The sequence below is a fragment of the Hippocampus comes genome, unplaced genomic scaffold (assembly GCF_001891065.2).
Source record: "Hippocampus comes isolate QL1 unplaced genomic scaffold, H_comes_QL1_v1.1 scaffold610, whole genome shotgun sequence".
In the NCBI taxonomy this organism is placed as follows: Eukaryota; Metazoa; Chordata; class Actinopteri; order Syngnathiformes; family Syngnathidae; genus Hippocampus; species Hippocampus comes.
Window position 1 is genome coordinate 33,929 of NW_017805377.1, and position 9,624 is coordinate 43,552.

The 9,624-nt window shown below is 42.1% G+C and overlaps 2 long non-coding RNA genes across 4 annotated transcripts in view; both read right to left on the reverse strand.

Moving 5' to 3' along the window:
* The window catches only part of LOC109517142 (uncharacterized), a 3,748-nt gene extending 1,205 nt beyond the window's left edge, over positions 1–2,543 (reverse strand). Inside the window, exons 1-2 of the long non-coding RNA XR_002168494.1 lie at positions 1,952–2,543; positions 111–269 (exon numbers count right to left, since the gene is read on the reverse strand). This is a non-coding gene — a long non-coding RNA (uncharacterized LOC109517142). The remainder of the gene's footprint in view (positions 1–110; positions 270–1,951) is intronic.
* Positions 2,544–2,642: 99 nt separating this feature from the next.
* Positions 2,643–9,624, reverse strand: part of LOC109517140 (uncharacterized) — a 10,916-nt gene continuing 3,934 nt past the window's right edge. The window contains exons 3-5 of one of the 3 annotated variants that reach the window (XR_002168491.1): positions 5,847–6,045; positions 5,604–5,758; positions 2,643–3,925 (exon numbers count right to left, since the gene is read on the reverse strand). This is a non-coding gene — a long non-coding RNA (uncharacterized LOC109517140). Of the gene's footprint in view, positions 5,759–5,846; positions 6,046–7,387; positions 7,515–9,624 lie in introns of all 3 variants that reach the window. The other 2 variants (XR_002168492.1, XR_002168490.1) reach the window with 2 other exon arrangements.

Here is a 9,624-nt window from a genome sequence, read left to right on the forward strand (position 1 = left end):
GTGGTTGTTGAACCCCCCCCCCCCCCCAAACTGGCTTTGTTATATAGCTTTAAAAAGGAGAACTTTACAAACTTTGGTGTTTTACACTGATAGTGCCGTGGTCCACTTACCAAACATGCCTGACAGGCATCATGGGGTCTGTAGGCACTCATTGATGGTGTGAGTCTGTTTCGGTAAGTCTCCTTATGTCTTGACCGCTGACCATTCTAGGGTGTGGTCCTCCTTTCGTCCCCAAGTCACTTGGGATAGACTCCAGCTCAGCCAGGATCCTGAACCGAATAAGCGGTATAGAAAATGGATCGATGTGTTTTTCCATATTACCATTAACAGTGGTTTGCTTAGCACCATGGTTAAAATCTTACAATGTTACTTGTCCGCCTATTTAATAAAGGTTTTTGGACGTGACTCATTCCATTATACTCAAGGCTATGAGAACCACGTGGCCTCGTCGTTTGCACGGTGGCCCAGCGGGAAGAATGTCTACCTCAGAGCTCTGAGAGTCGGCAGTCGAACGACTATAACACACTTGACCCGAACATTACACATAAGCACCAATTACGTGTTATTAGCCTGTGCACACAAGCGCTCCAGGTAACCCAAGCAAGTTTTAAGACATCTGATTGAGGCAAAGTAGCTCACATTTATGTTCATAATGCAAACCATTAAGCAGGCTAAGTGCTAAAAGGCCGCCTGAGAACTAGCAGATGTCGTACAAATTGTTACCATCAAGTGAAGCTTTCAGAAATGACATGCTCATAAATCTGGGAATCGACTATCTGGGACATTCCTCTTAACCACACACACAAAACAACAAAACAAAACTAACACTAAAACTTACTAATCAATCTTTCATGCTTGTATATAAACAAGATTTAGACTCGTTTTGCACACCCCTGGTGATAAGTAGTCGCTGGGAATTGCCTCATTATTTTACAATCATTCCTCCATCACCTGGCATTTATGTGTCTGCTCCAATCCTGCTGAGTAGGTCTTAGCTTGTTCCTCATTACTTTATAATTGCTGACTTTTTGTGCGCCCTCAACAAGAAATGAAAAATGCTGAGTTGTCGGTTCAGTGTGGATTAAGTGTCACTCCACGAAGTCAAATAGAACTGTCCTCCCTCGGCTCTGTTTTAGCTCTCAAATCACTGTTTTAGCTCTCTATCAAGGGACATATGTGGCTTTTTCGCAGCTACATGCTTAGCTCCATTGACAAGATCACTTGTTATTCTGTGTCAGGGCAAGGAAGTTATTGATTTTAATCATATTCGCTCCTACTTGATCGAGTACATCAGGGTCAAACTGGCACATTTGTTTGTCGTGACAGCTATTAATTTACATATAATGGTGACTGTAGACATATGTAATCAGTTTCTCTTGCCATGTCAAGAACTGTGCGCCTCCCTTGTTCACTGATTTTAAAAGCAATGCGAGGAGCCAAGCTGCGTACATCTGTGAAAACACCAAGACAAAGACTTGCCTCCCCCTGCTCAGATTTAGAGCGAATCTCACGCAAGACTTGCACTGGTCACGAAATTGGAGCCCTTTATTTTGAACTTCCTTACATTGACAATTTAGCTACTTGCTACTGATCACCTTACATCCACCATTGCCAATAGCAATCTGCACTTGTCTCTGCGTCAGAATGGAGTGGTCTACTTCACAGGCCCAATTTGCCGGCTGTGAATGTGTACATGTGGTGGGGACTGGTGAAGCTGAATATTTGGTTCATTGAATCAATGTGTCTTAATTTAACGTATTTCAGCATTGCTGCAGATTCAACAGAAAAAAATAGGAATCCATATAAAAGCAGTTAATCAACTGGTTTTAGTTGGCACTGAAATGGCAAAGCACAGCAGTGCACATAGTCATTGCAACACCTATTGTTAAAATACAGAAAACAGACCTCAATAAGACAGTATTTTTAAAACAGTCGTGTGTCAGGTACCCACCTCTAAAAAACGCACTCTCTATTATAAAGTTTTAACAGGGTTTTCCAGCCCCACTTTGTAACAATCGTCCATAAAGGACCCCAAGCTGTCCATAACAGCGCCTAAATAAAATAACAAAAGTAGTGTATGCTTATGTACAGTACAATATTATCTAATTGGTTTGAAACAGATGTAACGAGCTCTCAAAAACGCACTTTCTATATAGTGAAAAAATAGTTAAAAAAAGATTTTGACACTTTGAAACAATCGTCCATAAAGGACCCCTAGCTGTCCATATCAGCGCCTAAATACAATAACGAAAGTAGTGTAGGCTTGTGTCCTGTAAAATATTTTCAATTGGTTTAACTGTCTGGACTCTATACTGTACTGGCCATTTGTATTCACCCCGCTTTTTTAAAACCATTTCAGGTGCGTCAATGCAATGTAATGACGCTTCCCATGGGAGTGATTTTGTGTCCGATTTTGTCTGCCTGGGACTGAGATGATCATGATGTGTGTGATTAAACATTATTATTTATCTTTAGCGACGTCACAGCTAGCTATGACTGACCCTAATAAAGGTCTAAATTTCTTCTCTTGTATTTAAAGGTCATGTGTGATATATAATTTAAAGCTCTCTGGTGCTTGCTAACTGAACTATGTCAGTAATGCATGTGAAGTATAGCTGCAAAAAATTGAGATTTTTTTTTTTATCTCACTGCAATGACGGAAACTTCCAGGCCGGCGTGATGCGCACTGCAAAGGCCAATCAAGCCCTCACACAAAAGGGGCAAATTACCATATTCAAGGAACAAAATGGCCGCCTTAATTGCAGCTGCATCAAGGCTGTGTTCTTCACGCCTCCTCATCGCCCTTTTCTCCTCCATCACCAGATGTTTTTCTTTTTTTTTTTTTGTTATTCTTTTGCATTTCACTTCATTCCTCCTCCAATCACTCAGTCATCAGATGGCTATTGTGCAGACATAGGTGGGGGTGCGAGAGCTTGTAGGGCTCAAACAGTGGCTGTCATCATCGTACCGCAGTACACAATGCCAATAATATCAGGCTGGCACACTTGGCTTGTCAGCCTTTCTTTTGTGTCGTTCATACATTCCCATTGTGGTGCTTGTGATTGTTTCTTGATGTCTTTTGTCCAAAAGTTCATCTCCATCTTTCTGACTGCCCGCTTGTCAGTTTACTGTCCTTAAATTGTTTTTCTGTGAGCCAAGGAAACATTCTGGTTACACATGAACAAGCCAACTCTGATAGCCTGTTATCCTAATAAAGTTCTTGAACTTCTCTTTTTTATTACCGTAATCAATAATTCCCCTCGCCAACGATATGCCAACATCCACAACATTCATCAGCAATTTCATCTAACTTGTTTATTTTAATATCACCGCTATTTATAAAATAAGTCGGATATTCCATTGAATGACATATGTTCTGGCTTATATGATTCATCATCTTCCAGGTCCTTTACATATTTAAACTTCTCTGTTGATTTACTGTAATAGCTCATTTTTTGTGCTCTTATAACATTTGTTACTGTATTCTTGTACAGCTTATCATTTTCTTCATTCTCCCTAGTTCTTGTAGAAATTTATTAGAAAGTAGACGACATCAGTGTCCTTAATTTTGCAGGGCATAATGCATGCATCTTTAATGAATACTGCTGTGCAAGAGGCGGGTTAGTAATGATCCAACTTAGGGCTTCCCAGGTGGAAGTCTGCACCCGACTGGGTGTCATTTCACGATGAAAAGCAGCTTAGCCTCCAGTCCCAGTGTCTCCTCTGACTCCAAGCAGTCAACACATCCTGTTGTGAATTTGACTCCTACGTTCACTGCCGTCATTGCAAACAATGTCAGAACCACTGTACCACCACCGTTTGTCGTCTGCCATTGTTGCTCCTAGTTTGTCTTCCCTTGCTGTCGCCGAAGTGTCGACGGCATTCTCACTGCGCCAACGATGAGACGGAATCAGTCACGCTTGTGCTGTGAGAGCGCAAGAAGGGAGGAGGGAGACGGGTGGTTGTGAAAGAGTCCCAGGTGCCTTACACAGTTGTGCATCGGAGATAAGCCGAGGTCTTGACTGCTGTTAGGCGGAATTTCCATACAGTCGGAATACTTGACGCCAATCTGCCGCGGGGAACATCTGGAAGTTTCTCTATAAGATTAAACCGCTCCATCCCGTTATTCACTAATTAAAATTGTTTACACTGCTTTGTAACATGGCTGAGGTGTCAGTCGAATAGAAAAGTTTTCAAGAGATAAAATGCATGGAGGGGTCATAAATTGATTCAAAAACAGACTAGGAGTTAACGCGATCAACGTGGGACTGGCTAATCGATCGACAGAGACGCGTTCTTTTGACGCAACTACACACCGCTTACGTACACCCCTGCAGATAATCAATGATCTGATTGGTTGAACACTTGATAGTTGGAACTCCAGGGACGAAACTACAGTGGACTTGATGCCCATGCGATTACCAAGAGATACCACAAGATGGTGGCAAAGTACTTTTTTTTTGATTAGACAAAGCTATGGCCTGACATTATAAATCTAATTTCTTGGCCTAAAAGTTCTAAGAGAGCGAAGCAATATACATTGGACATGGATTTGGCCTGATTATAAAACTGTATATGTGAGTTTTTCAGCAAATCATGAAGGAAAAATTCAAAGCTCCACATGGTGACCCATATTGACATTCACACATATATCGTGTTAGTTTATGAACAATTCAAAAGTAAGTTTTCCAATTATTTTATCCGTTCAGTGCATTCTACTGCAAGTTTAAATGATCTTTGTTCCATGAGGTGACACCTCAGGCAAATATTTACATCTGTGTTGATCTGTGGGCTGATATGCGGGATCACTTGTCCCCTATTTGTGTTTAACATTATTATTATTTTCTTTTTAATTTGACAGCTTGTGCCTTTCACCCCACCACCATCACTTTGTTCATGTAAGCGCTGAGGGAATTTGTGCACCAATTAAAGCGACCTGTCACATTGTGGGTTTTTTTCCCCACTCATTCGCTGATGCGCCAACATGGATTTCTACGGCGTACTGATCGAGTGCTAAATATGCTCCCTCTGCTTTCCTCATATAAAATAAGCGATTCAATGTGCCTTGTTCCCACCGACACGTTAATAGTGTGATAAATCCAGTTAGGAAGATGTGATTTTTAAAAGCAGCCCAAACACATTTACAGCGCGCCGCCGCAGCGTGACTTATTATTACATATTGCAGATAGATCTCGTGGAAAACAACAACAAACGTGTCTTAGCCATATTGAACGTGCGGCTGAATTAGCAGCGGGGTGCTTCATACGTTTTACAGATACATGTCAATGTGTTCAGATTAGGAGGCCTGCACAAAAACGGCCTCTTAATTAATAATGCTTGACGGGGCTTCTGGTGGCAAGCTAAAGGCTCATTAGAAGACGCTAACGAGTCCCTGGTAGCGGAAGATGTTGCTTTCCAATAAAGAACGGACTAATTGGCTGATTACAGTCATAGTCATATTCTAAAACTGGAAGGCAGCTTCCATTTTTTTTTTTTGAATCACTTAAATTTGACAGGCTTGTTAACAAAAATCTTCTCGATGCCGTGTTTTTACAAGATGTTTCTTCTTGTCTCTTTTCAAGGTCTTTAAACCATCAACCTACCCATTTGGAAACACAGCTCATTTTTTTGATACCAATGCAAGGGTGCCAAAACATAAAAGAATGAAAGTGGAAGGAAAAAGAAGAATGAAAGTTTGCTTGGTCGAATTTGGGGAGAATTTTGCGATTCTTCTCTGAGTTTTCGTCCCACTTGTGAGCTAAAAAATAAAAAGAAGAAACAGGGATGTCAGGCAACAGGACATACAAGCAAAAGAAGAGAAAATGAGAGAGAGCAGTGCGGCTTACCCGAAAGGAAGTCTGGGCCGGTGGACCCACGTGGCAGGCAGAAAAGGTGTAGGATTGTGACACCAGAACCGCGCGCACGGTCATCCATCACCGTGGCAACCCGGCCTGTCAGGGCCGCAAGCTTGGGGGGGATGTGGTGGCAGTGCCGGGGCAGATGGGAAGGGAGGACGAGACCGCAGTATCCTCCTTCAGCGCCAGTCTGAGGTAGGGAGGCGGGACTTAGGCCAGGATGAGAACGCTCACAAACACACGCACACACACAAACACACACACACACACACGCATTCAAGGTAAAATAGGGGCTAAAATGTGTGGTGACCCGCGACCTTCGATGTCTCTGTGTCCACTCCACAGAGAAGACTGTCTGGAGGAAGAGATGCAGCACATCCATCATCATAGCCCTCATGACTCTGCTGACAACCAAAGTCTCTCTGAAGTGCGTGCGTGCGTGTGTGTGTGTGTGTGTGTGTGTGTGTGTGTGAGAATGAGAGCATGAACTCTTTTTGAAGACTTGCTGTGTCCTAAAGCCAGGATTATAGAATATCATGTTTCCATGACTTTAACTTTTTTCAAGATTAAAATATGTGTCTAATGTACACTATACTTGATTTAAATTGAAGTTTCTACATGTAGATGCAAAAAGCCATCCTTAAAACCATGCTGATGGCATATTTCCCGCACTTTTGCCTCTGTTAAATATATCATATTTAGCCACTTCTCTCAGTCATAGAATATTAGTGATGTGTAACTTTTGAATCTTTTTTTTTGTATTATTTCCGTGAACAATTTATCAGTACATTAGATTATCTTATGCTCTTTCATCGCATGAAGTGTATACAGTAGTGAGCCTTTTTTAAATGTCTTTTTTTTTTCATTATTTTCATTTGCATTCATTTGCGTATATTCAAATAACACCGTATTTTTGTACGACTGGCTTTTATTTAATCACGGCTACTTCTTCCATCGCTGTCATGATTTTCATCCGATGTGTTGACTTACACAAGCTAATGATCAAAGTTAGATGCGGAGAGCACTCATTGGTGACTTTCTTACCATTTCAAAACATCCATTAAATGACCACGGAGGATTGCTAGTGAATTAAGCAAGCACAGATAAACACTTAGTGAGCAGATTATCAAGGACTGTATGAGCAAATAAGCAGGAGCGGCATCCCACTCAATTAAAGAACAGCTTATCTGTGATTCAACAGTTCATGAAAAGCTGTTGTGGTTAAGTCCAAGTCCCTCAGGTGCACCAATTCTCCCCCCCCCCCCACCACTTCTTCAGAGTAATTGCATTTGTTTTATTCACAATAAACAACGCTGCGCAGCATTGAGTTACTTCTATGTCAGATGTGCTTGCGTCACCAAAGTGGGAATGTAACACTTCATTTCATCTCGATGCACTTTAAGTCAGCGCCGTTAGATTGCGAGGCGAGATTAAAATGTAACTCAGTTTGTAGTCTGCGTGGGAAAAACAATCATCCCGGTGTCGCGCAACACTGTGATATTGATATTGCAGGAGAGCGGCATTCGCATCACACTGACGATGTTGACTGATACGCTACATGCGGCGGTGCCGCAGTCAAGGATCACTTTGAGGCCCCGTTTTCAAAAGCCCACCCGACCACCTTAGGGTCAGTGACGCAGGCCACTGAGCAGCAAATGCCTGAGAAGACACAACGCAATGAAATAATTACATCATGAATAATTACAAATGAAATGCTAGGTTATTGTCGCGGGGAGGGGAAAGCGACGAAAGACAAGAGAAAGGAGTTTGAAATTTAAACACTGCAAAAAAATGAATCGCAAGTCCTGTGGAGAGCCTCCCAGCAACATCTAATGATAGACTAAACGGCTCTTCTGGAACAGTGCTTGTTCCAGCACATTTCAAAGTGCGACGAGGGTCGTGATGCAATCACAACCTACAGACGTCCCCCCCCCCACACAAACAAAGGCCCACACCCATGTTTTTTTGGTCCCTGGAACTCATCGGGGTATATGTTTTGAACAGACACGGAAGAAATACTTGACAGTCCATTAAAGCTCTTCACAAACTCAACAGGCACAAATGAGGTTGCATTAGTGCAAAACCAGACCGAAAGCTGGCACCGTTTTTGTCTTTCTGGGAAGTGGCCACTCCTGGGGAGGTTTGTCACTGTTCCATGCTTGCACTATTGGTAAATAAATGGTTCTCATCATGATTTGCGAAAGTCCTGAAGATTTGGGAATGACTTTGTAACCATTTCCAGACGGAGAGATGGTCAATTAGTTTTTCTTTGGGTCATGGCTTTTTGTTGCTGCTTTTTGAGATCTTTGGGCCGACATCATTTTGACAGGCAGGATGCATTTAGGGGATTTCTTGATTGAGCAGGTCTGGGGGGTAATCCGGCTTGGGTGTGGTCAATGAAAACGAATTGAAAAAGTGTGACTCCATTAAATTTAATAAGGGGGAAAGTATTTTTTCCAAACACGGTCAGGCTTTGAAAAGTTTTGAAATGAGTATTTAAAAATGGAATCTTATTGTTACTGAAGTTATCTTTGTCGGGTCTTTGCATTAGTCTGATGATCTTAAACATTAAAGTGGGGAAACTATGAAAAAAATAGAATTGTACTTCATGGCGCTCTACGCGTACAATGTAAAAATGTTTTTTGTTTTTTTTTCCAACGAATAGAGTACCTGACAAACGACATCATGAGTTTGAGTGATTGCTCGTTTTTGTAATCGCATGCAAAATTGAAACCATTTCTGACTACTCCGGAGAGTGATTACTGTATATCACTTTGTGATCAGCATCGTGAGCTAGGTACTGGCTGAAGCGTGAAAAACTGCAAAGAAAGTATGCTTTTATTGCCGCATTCGTATGTGGCTCACGTCCTGCTGATACACTGCTAATTAGCCTCAAGCTCAGAACGGGCACGGTTCCAATTAGTGGTCGATGTGCCCTTTTCAGTACACCACCGTCACAATCCCGAGTGTGTGTGTGCGTGCAGTGACAAGCGGGTAGTGCCGGAATGTCAGCAGAGAGGTGATAATTCGGTTTTTGGTTGTTTTTTTTTTTTCAGGGCTGTACAGAGCAAAAGTGTCTGGCTAGCAGATTTCATCTATCCAATTTCTAATCGGTTTATCCTCACGAGGGGCGCGAGCCAATCCTAGCTCTCTTCGGGTTGTAGGTGGGGTACACCCTGAAGTAGTTGCCAGCCAATCACAGGGGCACACATCGACGAACAACCATCCGCGCTCACACTCACACCGAGGGACAATTTAGAGTCTTCCCATTAACCTGCCATGCACGTTAATGCATGTACATTTGAAAATTTAAAAAATCATCAGCAATCAGTCAATTTTTTTTCAATGAAAAAAAGAAATATTTGATAAAAATGGACAAAACCCTTTCATGCCTCATGCTGTTGGCTTGATAGGACTCTGAGCCAAATGCTAATTATAGCACTGTTAGTAAAGGCTTTTTCGTGGCAGCAGTTTTCAGTGTGGAATTAAGTATTCCAAATCTAATTGATCTCAGGGGGAAAGTTTGTTTTGAATGAAAGAAACAGTCACACAAAACCTCAGAGGTTGACTGGGTTTTGCTTTTGCTCCTCTTCTTCTCTGTTCTCTTCCCTCGTCGGTCAGCTCATTCGTCTTGAGGCCTTCTCAGATGTCAGAGCGACGCGTGGCTCAATCGATCAGTGAGACCAACTGCCCTTTATTTGTGTGCGTGTGTGTGTGTGTGTGCGCGCGCGCACGCACGCACGCATATATATATATATATATATATATA